Genomic DNA, 12,748 nt, shown 5'->3' on the forward strand with positions numbered 1-12,748 from the left:
CCCTACCACACGCCATCCATGCATATACAATTGAAAGTCTTTAACTTGCTTTTCACCAGGTCTTGGAAACAGTCTGGGGAAGAGAAGACTGAGCGGGGATTTGATAATAGTCTTGAAATATTTGAAGGGCAATTATAGGGAAGATGGAGATGGGCTTTTCTCTGTGGCCGTAGAGGACAGGAATAGGAGCAATGGCCTCAAGCTGCAGCAGAGGAAATTTAGGTTAGAGATGAGGAGGAACTTTCTGACTATGAGAGTGGTCAAGTGCTGGAGCAATCTATCTAGACAAGTTGTAAAATCTCCACCCCAGGAAATTTTCAAGGGCAGATTAGACAGACACTTGGCAGTCAGGGATAGTCTTGCCTTGAGCAGCGACCTTCACTTTGTGAACTCCTTTCCAGCCCTACTTTCCTATTATTCTATGTCTATGGTTCTCATTGCTATGGTGACATCAGTTTATAACTCAATAAGCAGAGACACAGTTCCATTTTTTTAAAGGAAAAAGAGAAAAACAAATCCAAGGACTCAGAAACCCATTACATTTATGCTTTTGGATAGTCGTTTTCAAGCATCCACAAATGCCTTGGGTTGGTTGTGTGTGTATTATGTATACAGCATGAAATGTATGAAGAGACAAAAATAATTGTCCCTTGGTAGAAAAGTCATAAGGTAAATTTCAGCCTGAAATTTATGACTTAATTGTATCCTTGGGAAATAAGATTCCTAAATAAAAGACTGACCAGGACTTCAGTGATGAAATAGCAATAGCATGGATCTCAGTCCTGTGAATGTGCATGTTCATATGAGTCATAGATTCATAGACATTAGGGCTGGAAGGGACCTTGGAAGATCATTGAGTCCAGCCCCCTGCCCCAGGGGCAGGAAGTCAGCTGGGGTCATAGGATCCCAGCAAGATAAACATCCAAATATCTCTTGCAGGCATTCAGAGTGGGCGCTTGAACCACCTCTGGTGGCAGTCTTTTCCACACCTTGGGGGCTCGGACTGTAAAGAAGTTCTTCCTTATGTCGAGCCTGAAACGGTCATGGAGGAGTTTGTGACCATTCCATCTTGTCATCCCTTGGGGCGCTCTGGTGAACAAACGTTCCCCCAGATCCTGGTGAGCACCCCTGATAAACTTATAGGTGGCCACCAGATCACCCCTGAACCTGTGCTTTTCCAGCCTAAAGAGTCCCATGGCTCTCAGCCTCTCATCATAAGGTCTGTTTTCCTGACCTCTGATCATGTGCATGGCTCTTCTCTGCACTCTCTCAAGCTTCTCCACATCCTTTTTGAATTGTGGAGCCCAAAACTGAATGCAGTACTCCAGCTGTGGCATCACTAAGGCCAAGTACAATGAGAGAATGACGTCCCAGGATTTGCTTGAGAAGCATCTATGGATGCAAACCAGCGTTTTGCTTGCTTTACTAGCAGCAGTATCATATTGCAGGCTCATGTTCATCTTGTGGTCAATCATGACCCCCAAGTCCCTTTTGTCCATAGTGCTAGCCAGTGTAGCACTGCCAAGCCTATAAGGATGCTGCAGGTTTTTCTTCCCGAGGTGGAAAACCTTGCATTTTTCGGTGTTAAACACCATCAGGTTCTTGTCCGCACATTTCATGAGCGTGTCAAGGTCAGTCTGGATCACCCTCCTGTCCTCAGGTGCGGATGCTTTACCCCAGAGTTTGGCATCATCCGCAAACTTGGCCAGTCCGCTTCTGATACCAATGTCCACATCATTAATGAAGATGTTAAATAGTATAGGTCCAAGGACAGAGCCCCCACTGGTCACAGGGCACCAATACGATTGACTTCTGTCAACCATCACCCTCTGGGTCCAACCACGGAGCCAATTCCCCAGCCAGCAGATCGTGGTGGACCCAAGGCCACAGTTAGCCAGTTTTACTAAGAGGTGATCATGGGATACCAGCTCAAAGGCTTTTTTAAAGTCAAGATATATGACATCAATCTGTTCTCTTTTGTCCAGGTGTTAGGTCACCTGGTCGTAGAAGGAAATAAGACTGGCCAAGCAAGGCCTACCCACAACAAACCCTCAGGATGTTGCCATCAGCCAGCCTATTAAGAATGGCTTCTTTGATAATCTTGAAAAGCAGAAGCGTAGTCAGCAGGATTCGAACCTGCGCGGGGAGACCCCAATGGATTTCTAGTCCATCGCCTTAACCACTCGGCCACGACTACATCTGATGCACAGTCCTCTTTATTTCAGGAGGCTGTCCACATGCATAAAGCTTAATTTAAACATAAAGCTTTGTTTTCTCTGCTGGCCCTGATCCTGCAGTGTTGTTTTCCTCTCCTTGTGGACATCATATTAGTGCCCCTCAAGTCTTTTCATGCTATGGAGACCCCAAGACCTACCGCCCATTCCCAAATCACCCGTCTTGATTCCAGGATTAGTCTATGGCAAACAGGGCATGGTTGGAAGATGTAGTCATGTTCAGGACAGCACCCATGTGATTGTCAGTGGAACCTGTAAGTTACTGAGTGCCACTGACTTCAACGGGGGTCGAAGGTAGTTGGCAGCTTGCAAGATTCAGGCCAAAGTAAGCCGTGTTTCTCCCTGTCTGGTGACTGACAGGTGCTTCCCCCTTGTGAAAGCAGCAGCTTCTTGGACCCCTGGAGAGAATCAGTGGGGCACTGAACCTAGAGCACGAAACTTAGTGTCGTGCTGTTTTCTTTCTTTATCGACTGTCGGAGAAACTGCTTTTCTCTCCCTAGGCTGTAACCGTATCATCACTGCTGCGCAGGTCAGGGTCTGCGGGACTGACTTGTGTCATTCAGATGCCCTTACTGAAGTGCTAGCCCTTGTGACAGGATGCAGGTATTAATACAGAGGGGAGAAAGGAGGGGCTAATAAACTTACAGGTAGAAACCCTTTCCTGAGACAGGACGGGTGGGGACCTGGGAGGTGAATCAGCGATGACAGTGAGAGCTGGAATATAACTGCATCGCCTGGAGGGAAAATAGAAGTAAAATCATTGCGCACCGCATTGAGACATGCAGTGATATCTACGGAAATGTGGAAGTCGCTTCTAAATGCCAAATGAAGCACGAAAATTGTGGTAAGATCCATCATGGAGGAGAACTGGGAAGAAAGAATGTGCATGGCTTCAGCCTTCCCAAATGATTGGAGTAATCATCGTTACCAGGAATAAATGATAAACAGGCACCAAAGGCAGGATGAGATTGGAGTCACTGGGAGCCCCTCGGGGAGGTCTGCAGTGGAAGGAAGCTGAAAACGCAGTTGCATCTCTCCCAGCAGTTGGAGAGCTGAGCTTTGGCGGCCTGGCTCCTTGCTAACTTGCATAATTACCTGTGAAACCTTAACTGTGCTCTTGTGACTGCTCCACCGTAGTACCTGCTTCTGCTAAAACCGGGGCAGTTCTTGCAAGTGTGAGGGGAGGGCTGAACCTGGCTGTGGCCAAATTCCAGCTTAAGGAATCAAATTGGCTTTACCGAAAGGTCGGTGTGTGGTAGAGCTAGCTGAAGACGGTGTGGCTGTGTGCTGCTGAACAGTGGCTGCTCTGCAGTGGTGGATAAAATGATTCCCATATGTCTGTTTAGATCTGGCCTCTGTTGAAGTCAGGCATGTGATCCACGCTGGCTTTGTGGGGACTTTGATCAGGCCTACCGCATATAATGCTTTTGAGGGTTGAAAGGTGCCATGTAAGTCGTTATCATTAGTGGAGTGTGGTAGACACAACATTGTCTGATTTGGTTTAGAGAGGGAAGGGAACAAAGGGGTAAGGGTTAAATTCAGACCAACGCAAGCTGAATGTGGGGTACTTTGTTCCTCTGTTTTTATCTAACTGTGGCTTTCTCCATTATTATTATACTGCTTTCAGTATCACCAGTTTGCTGTTTCTTCTGTACAATCAATTTTCGTGCTGTTCATGTGGGCCGTTCACACAGAGACAAGGGAAAAGAAAAGCATTTTAGAAAATAAGGTGACACAACTATAAAATTGTCCCGGGTGACCTGGCAGGTGCCGTCTCTGAAACTGAGTTCAAAATTGAGTGGATTTGGGGTTGGTGACATCCTTTAAATGAATACTGTAGAGATACTGGATCAAATGCATCTTTTCAGCTGCTAACATCATCATTTAAACCAAGGCAGCAATCATCACTGCTAAGCAAGAGAACGATGCTTTGTAAAGCCATGCTTAGCTTGCTCTGCCTCTCTTGAAATCAGTGGCAAAGCTCCCATTCATTTCAGTAGGTGTAGGAGTCTGCCCGTGGCTTACCTTGTAGTACGCTTTAGCAGGGATGGATGCCAATCTAGGGCTTTACCACCTAGTATGACAAGGTTCTTTGGGTGAATCTGATATCTTTCTTTTGGGTGAATCTGATATTAAAGATATCACATCTACCTAAAGAACCTTGTCTGCCTATGTCCTTAGACCAACACGGCTGCAACCTACACTCCATCTAGTATGACATTTGATTTTTCTCCCAGCGGCAAGTATGTGACTTTTCAAAAAACAACCATAGGGGTTGCAGTATAGTCACCTGGTTAATGAATTTCCCCAAACTTGCTGATCCAAAAGCTTTCACCCAGAGTTCAGGTTGCTCAGTGGTGTCCTGTTCCCTTGCAAGAAGAAGATTTCAGCAAAACCTCTGAAAATCAAGGAATAAGAGAGAAGGCATACACTCAGGCAGTCCTGTCTCTGCCCCATCCTGGGGCTGGCAATAGGCAATGGCTGTTATCAGCAATTGCTGGGTTGGGTGCAGCTGTATGGGATGGTGTGGGGATTAGGTGGACTAGCCTGGCAGTGCCGTGATTGTGAAAGGGGACAATCTGGAAGGGCCACACACTTCTGAAGGGATCACCTTTGCCCGCTTCCATCAAAGGGAAGAGCTACGTGTGTCTCTGGAGAGATCCAACCAGTCTCCTTTCAGCACGGTGTCAGGTAGGTGGGTTGGTAGCAAGGCACAGACAACCTTCCTTGGCGACTGCCAGGGGTTATGCTGAGAGTGAATGTGGCCTGTGGTTTAATGCTGAATAAGTGAAAGGTAGGTTCAGTGGCATCGTGTGTTTTGAAAGTGAATGGCTCATAATATTTAGAGGCTTGATTTTCCCTGGGGCAAGGCTGAGTTTTGCTGTTCAGGCAGGTACAAGCAGCTCCGGCGAGGCTGAGCAAGTGAGTCACAGGCACATAGGGGCTTTGCTCACCAAGGACAGAGTTAAAGGGTGCGTGGGCAGATGCCTTCCCACTGTACTTCCTGGGTGTGCAGATGCTTGGGTTTTGCGGTCTGCCTGGAAGGCCGTGAAATCAGGCAAGTGGTAGGAGTATAGGAGTTCGTTTTTCATGGAAATCCTTAAATGTATTTAACCAAAACACCACTTTTTGCTGGACTCGGTGATCACCCACCACCTCTGCGCCCTTCTGAAATGTAGGGAAGCCTTAAGTGCTCCCAAGGCCAGGATGCCTCATCAGGAACCAGGGGCTCCTGAGCTACTGACCCCCCAGCCCCAGCAAACACACACAACAGCCTTTTTAAGGAAATCTAGTTTTACTGTTGTTTTTTGTTCAGACTTGGGGACTAAAACCACATCTCTGGGCATTGAAGGCCACTCCACACTTACCCCAGGTAGTGCCCACATACCCCACCTACACCGTGACCTCTTAGGACAGTGGTATTGAGTCTGGTCTTCAACAAGCAGCTGAGCTCAACAAACAGGCTCCAGCTTTGTGCTCAGGAACTGTCTGAATCACACTCTCTGCCAGGCATTATAGGAGCCAGGATCCTGGAGGTCTTGCCATTATCTAGGGTTTGAGACCTTTTTCCTGCTCTTTGGTACACGTGCCAGTGTCTCAGGAGTCTCTGTCCCCAAGACAAGCCCTCTTCCTGTACCCCACGGACATCAGGATCTGAGGGTGCCTGAAGCCATCTCAACAATAATGTTCTTTTCAAAATGCAGGTATGTGCTGCCCTGTGTGCTGGTAGAGGATGAGCAGAGCTGGAGAAGAGCAGAGGGAGCGGGGCAGGCAGAGGGCCAGGTGCAGAAGGTAGCAGAGGCGCAGGGACTATTGTAGTGTACAGCTCAGGCTGTCTGTTCATGGAGGAAGGGATCTTGCATAAGCTGCGGCCTATTCATACAAGCATGCAGCAGCAGAGGGTGCCAGACCCAAAGCAGCCACTATTTATGTGCTTGTGCCTTGTGAGGTATGACGGCTTAGTAGGATGAAAAGGGAAAATTGCAGGAATTGTGAAGGGGGGAATGTATCTGCCTGCCTCCATCAAAGGGAGAGGGCCTCTACCATCCTAATTGTCCCAGCAGAGCCCAAAAGCAGAGATCTGTGCATCAGCTGGAGGGGTTTTCCAGCTGACCTGGCTTACGCTTCCGAGACAGAAGCCAAGGTGATATAAGCCATCTTTGATCTTTATGGTAAGTCCAACCGAGGCTGGGGTCGGGGGTGCTGCTGACATCAGCTAGAAGAGGACCTCCACCCCCACCTCCACTTTATGTGCTCACCCTCACTGCCAACCCCACCCCCAGCCAACATAGCTTTGTCGGCCAAACTCTGTCGTGCAGACTCGTGGGCCCTTACCCAGAGACGGGTTCTGGAGAGGTCTGGGGTCCGTGTGTTACAATGTGATTGATGTTCTCATCTGAACACGAACACCTGGGGCTGATGAACGTGGCCAGAAAGAGGACCTGACATGACTTGCTCCTTTTGTCCCAGTGGGTGTTTCCATCCTCCCCCCCACAAGAAATGGTGATGTGCCCCAAGCATGCCCACTCGTAGCTCCCAGTCCAGACTCGGGGCCCTGTGCTCTGTGCATGCTTCCAGCCTGCCTGTTCTCAGCTCCGTCCTCGGAGGGGCCGGGCTCACCTAGCTGTCAGCTTGCATGGAGATTGGGAAGAGGAGTGCTGATACCCTCAAACGAAGGGAGCCCACAGCTCCCAGCACATGTGCTGGGACAGGGAGAACCTACCTGGATTCTGGTTCAGCTGAAGGATGGTTCAGCGCCCCCCCTAGAAAGGCAGGGTCTTGCAATCCATCTTATATGGGGAAGCAGAGAGGGAGGCTAAGGTACTCCAAGAAGGGCAGGGATTCCCCCATACTTCAGCTCCTGGGACAGGACAAGGGCCAGCTCATCTGGAAGAGCAGGAAGAACAGCTCAGACACACTCAAAGGCGCAAGGAATTCCCTGCTCCTGGCTCTCATGGGATGGGACAGGGAAAGGGGTTCGGGTCCTCCTGGGCTTCCCGGATCGTGGCACACATCAGCAGAAGGATGACAAGTGTCCTCACCTTCCTTTCCTCCCTCCCTCTGCTTTCCACCTCTTGATCATGCCTCGAAGTGTCCTCCCATACCTCCCAGTGTCCCAAACCCCACTTTCCCTCCCCACCAAGCCCCTTTCCATGCTCTTCCCAGAACTCTCTGTCCCTCCCAATCCTCTTGTCCTTCCCCACCAGCATTTTCACCTGTAATTTGTTTTCTCTTTGCAACTAGATGCCGAGTCTCGTGAAGTTCCCACGCTCAGATTGCATAGACCAAGATGGGTCACATCCAGTCTGCTGTAATGATTCTCACCTCTCCACAAAAAAAGGAACAGGCTATGACACCGTACCTGTTTTCTTTCTCAGGATTGGATTCAAACTGAGATTGCGATGTTGAATCAGTCGCACGTGCATGAGGCTCCCACCCATCTAGAGAGTTCAGCCCTTCCCTCCATGCTGGCCTTGCTTTAGATGGGGGAAGTGTTGAGTGACTGAGACCGTTTGGGGCAGGATAAGAACTGCTGCTTGTTCCGCATATGTGCACAGACAAGTCCTTTAAATCTGTCTGCTCTAAGAGCGGGCTTTTTTTAGAGCAGAGGGCCTGCGTTTTGGGAACCCCTAGCTCACGTGACTGCAGAGATGATGCACTGATCCCATCTTGCCCACTCAGAGGTGCACTGAATTGCAGGGCACCCTGGCAGCCATGCCCTTACAAGAGCTGATCTTTAACCAGAAGTAATCGCTGCCCTTAACCAGACTGGTCACTTTCCATCTATTCACATCTCCAAAGATTGATTAACTCACAGCACTAGTTTAACAGTTATTTTCCACTGCATGAGTGATGTAATGTGTTGGCAGCATGTCCCGTTTTATTTGCTTTTCTTGATATAATCTGATGGCAGCAGCTACACCTAGGAGTGACTAACCGAGGGTGGGGACACCGGTACCAACTGAGCTACTCCCAAATCTCACTGGTTGGGAACCTGTTCACAAGTGTCACGGGTTGGAGGTGTCCACACACACAGTCACCTTTTCAGTACTCAAGTGCTGTGGCTCCAACACCAGGCGGTGGGAGTGAGCACCCAGTCCAGCATGTCTTGCAATGGGCAAGGTGGGGGGCAGTGCTTGCTGCAGAGGTCCCAGGGGGTGGGTAATTTGTGTCTGAAGGAGTTTTCTGCTTTCCCTTCTCTCCTAGACACAAACTCAGTACATTTCGGGAGCCTGCAGTTGAACTCTGAAGTGTGCTTGCCTGACCTGGGATGCCCAGGAGCGGAGAGTGCTTAGACCCACGTTTTTGGGTTCCCAGAGTCTAAGGGGGCATGATAAGGGGTTACCATTGAGTAGAAAGTGAGGACACAGCTGGTTGTTAGGCAGATAGCTTGTGTTGACCAAGTAGCACAAATGGGATCGTTGATAAAAAGCGCCAACAAAAGTTGGGGGCGGGAGAAAAAAGGCAGTAGAGTTCTGGCTGCGTACCAGAGTTACAGCTGTTAAGTGGAGGGTGGAGGAGTGAAGCAGTGTGGGATGCCCGGAGGATAGATCATACCTGTGTTACACAGTGCACGGTGTCCACATGTAACATCGACCCAGTTCACAGTGAACTAGTTCAAGAATAGTAGATTTTTCAGGAATATTTTTGAACTGCTTCAGGAAGCTTTAAACAGAGCTAACATTTGTCCACTTCAGGATAAACTGCACTAAAACCAGTCTAGGCGTTATGCGTGTCCATGCCCTGAATAAAAGACACGCAGGTGGTACAGGTTGCAGTAGTCATATCACTGTGTAGAAACAGCAGCATTCCAGCTGGCCATAGGCACTTCTCCAAGAGCGACCTGCCCACACATGCGGGTAAGATGAGTCTGCAACACGACAGCTCGAACTGCCAGCATTTGTCTGCTCCGACTCCAGTCTCTGGTCCCTGGCCGTGGTGACAGCAAAGGAGGTCATTGACAGAGAGTCCTAGGTAAGGAGGACTGCAGAAGAGCTCTGACGAAGGACAATGTCAGACCTTGAGGCTGGGATGGGGGGTGAAAGTGTGCACTGACCCCATAGATGCCCTGCAAATTTTTTTGCTATATGGACTATTAGAGAAGCCACAGACAGCACTAATCCTGGTGGAATGGGCTTTAACCCACACATGGAGACCTATGCTTTCTGCCACGCAACAGGAACCAATACAATCATAGGCAGAGGGAGAAAAAATAGGGGTAAGTGCATGCCCCCCGGCAGGCAAGTTTGTGGGGGAAAGGGCCATGGGGGGGGGAGCAGATCAAGGCCCCAGTGGTGAGGGAGAGAGTGGGGCAGGGGCTGGGGTGAATGGGGCTCCGGCCAGGCCGGGTGATGGGACAATCGGAGCCAGGACAGCTTGTCCAGGGGTGCAGGGGATTCCTGCCGCTGCGTGCACCCCAGCAGAGGCCTGTGGGGCACGCGCCCCTGATCTGTGCATGGGGCGGAGGCGGCTGCCACTGAGTGCTGAGCTTTGTGCCCTGCCCCCTTGACAGCTTCGTGATGCCATATATGTCCTGCCAAGGGGCTGGCAGGAGGCATGGCACAGCCCAGTGACAGCAGGCACATGGTGTCGCACTGCTCTGAGGCAGCTGCAAGCAGTGTGCAAGGTGCAGCAGGAGCCGTCTCTGCCTCGCACACAGATCAGGGGGCACGTGCCCCCTGGGCCTCTGCCAGGGTGCGCGTAGCAGCAGGAGCCCCCCTGTGCCCCTGGATGAGCTACCCGGGCTCTGATTGTTCCACCACCCACCGTCCCTGCCCCACTCCCTCCCTTACTACGAGAGCCTTGACCTGCACCCGCCACAGCCATTCCCCTTCAGAGTAGACTGGTACTTGCCTGCTGCGCTGCTAGTGATCCACACACCCGGCTGTGACCCTGGCTGTGTGCACGCCCTTCCCCACTCCTGCTGCAGCTGTCCAGAGCCTGCGGCCAGGCTGCCTTGCAGCCTTACCTGCTGCCCTGCGTTTGGTGGGGCTGAGCCCCATTAGCCCCAGGCTTCCACCTCCTATGAATACAATTTAGCTGCTTGTCCATATAGGCTCCATGCCAAACCCAGGGGTGCTATGCTGAGGCATGGCCAGCTCTATGCATCATATCCTGAAAATGGGTCAACCTTAGAGCACGGAGCATTTGCCAGTAAGCACCCCCAAGACAGCAGCAAAGAGCAGTGTGTGGCACATGGCCAGCACTGCTCTACAGCAGTAACGTTGCTTCATTTCCAGGTATGCACAAGCACATAATGTAGACACCTGCCGAGATGGCTTTTCTGTTGGAATCATAGAAAGTTAGGGTTGGAAAGGACCTCGCGAGGTCATCTAGTCCAACCCTCTGCTCAAAGCAGGTCCATCCCCAACTAGATCATCCCAGCCAAAGCTTTGTCGGGTCAGGCTTTAAAAATGTCCAAGGCTGGAGAGTCCACCACCTCTCTGGGTAACCCATTCCAGAGCTTCATCACCCTCCTAGAGAGAAAGTGTTTCCTAATATCCAACTTAAACCTCCCGTGCTGCAATTTGAGACCATTGCTCCTTGCTCTGTCAGCATTGAGAACAGTCCAGCTCCATCCTCTTTTCAAGCCCCCTGCAGGTGGTTGAAGGCTGCTTTCAAATCCCCTCTGTCTTCTCTAAACAATCCTGGCTCCCTCAGCCTCTCCTCATATATCATGTCCCCCATCCCCCTAACCATTTTTGTTGCCTTCCCCTGGACTCTCTTCAACTTGTCCACAACTTTTCTATAGTGGGGAGCCAAAAAGTGAATACAGTACTCCAGATGTGGCCTCACCAGTGCTGAAGAGAGGGGAATAATGACTTACCTCAATCTACTGGCAATGCTCCAACTAGTGCAGCCCAGTACGTTAGCTTTCTTGGCACCCAGGGCACACTGCTGACTCATATCAAGCTTACTGGCCACGGTAACCCCCAGGTCCTTTTCTGCAGTGCTGCTGCTTAGCCAGTTTCTGCCAAACCTGTAGCAGTGCACAGGATTCTTCTGTCCTCAGTGCGAGGCTTGACCCATAATGCTATTGGCTTAAGTCTTGCCTTATTCCTGTGGGAGACCACCTAAAATGTCCTGAATTGCTCGTATGTTCCAACACTGAGGATGTGGCTGCTAAAAGGCAGTCTTCATGGACACGTCCCAGCAGCCTCTGCCCGCACGGCTGGGGTGATTCCATGGGGAGCCCAGCAGCTGCCACGCTCGGACAGCACAGGGCTGGGGTTTCTGTGGAGACCGGCCCCAGCACTGGCAGCTTCTTCCTGCCGGGGGCGGGATGGGAAGCTGCGGGCAGGCTCAATGGTGGCAGCGCTGGGTGATGTGGCTACGGGGGGCTATGGAGAATTTTGGGGTGGCTATAACGCCCCCCAAGCTCTCCCCTAGCACCACCCCTGCTGGTAGGGTGCAGAGCTGCTCCGCAGCCAGGCTGGGATCTTATGGCAGGGACAGCATGGTCCGAAGCTGGGGCAGAACTGTGATCTGCAGCCTGCATGCCCCAGGGCAGCCTATGGCAATGTTTAGGTAACCAACAGCTCTCCAGCTCTGAGGAAGTTTCTGTGTCCTTGTCCCAATAGTTGCATTTGGGCAGGTACAGCTGATAATCTGAAAAGGCACATCCAGAGGCCAGACAAGTAGATTATTTTGCTGAACAAAATTAGTTCTTTTCCCTAATCCTTTCATCTTTAAAGCTGTTGCTGTTTGGATCTTTTATGCACTGCTGCTCTTGATCCCAAGGCTGAGTACATAGATGCTAAAATCCCTGTCTGCAAGGTGCCCTGCTGTCTCAGGTTCAGAAGACTAACAATCACCTCTCTCTAGGAAAGGGGGACTGCTGTAGTGAAAACAAATCTACTGCTAAGGGAATCAGCCTTCTGCCTCCTGCTGGTGCAGACAGCAGCAATACACCATCTTTAGCCCTACATCGCATTCAAAGCAAGGGAATTTTAACTCAGGACAGGGGAAGGTCTTCTCCTCCACTGTGTATCCCAAGAAAGTTATTATGGATAAAATCATACGTTAAGATTTAGAGGCTGAGACAGTGGGGAGTAGAAATCAGGACAGCGCTTTGTGAGCCTGTCAGGGATTGTTCTGCTGAACACAGACCTCAAGTGTTCAAGATTAATACAGTTCAATCAGTCTGAGAAAATGGCTGGAAGGCTAGGAAAAACAAACAGTACTTCCACTTAGGAAGGTTTTTAATTCAACCTACTGCCTGAACAGGAAATGTTAGGAAGTGTTATGCATATCAAAGATCTTGTATCTCCTTCTGTTTGAAGGAGGTGACATATTGCTGACCACAGCAGCAATATGCCTTTCTATCCCCTTCTGACGAGATGGGATGGTCTGGATTACCCTACCATTCTCCTGAGTACAGCAGAGGTGAGATCTTCACTAGAGTAATAGTCTGAGTTTATGGCAGCATCAGGCAAGTGATTGTTCAAGCTTTGTAGACTCGCACATCAAACTTTTTGGCTACTCCCATGGAAAGAGGGATTAAGCCACCCCCC

The 12,748-nt window shown here is 50.3% G+C and overlaps 1 non-coding gene across 1 annotated transcript; it reads right to left on the reverse strand.

The window, feature by feature from the left end:
• Window positions 1-2,115: 2,115 nt before the first annotated feature.
• Window positions 2,116-2,197, reverse strand: TRNAS-AGA. The gene has a single exon. It is a non-coding gene; the product is annotated as a tRNA-Ser (tRNA).
• Window positions 2,198-12,748: the final 10,551 nt, after the last annotated feature.

The sequence above is a fragment of the Alligator sinensis genome, unplaced genomic scaffold, assembly GCF_000455745.1.
Source record: "Alligator sinensis unplaced genomic scaffold, ASM45574v1 scaffold200_1, whole genome shotgun sequence".
NCBI classification, from domain to species: Eukaryota; Metazoa; Chordata; order Crocodylia; family Alligatoridae; genus Alligator; species Alligator sinensis.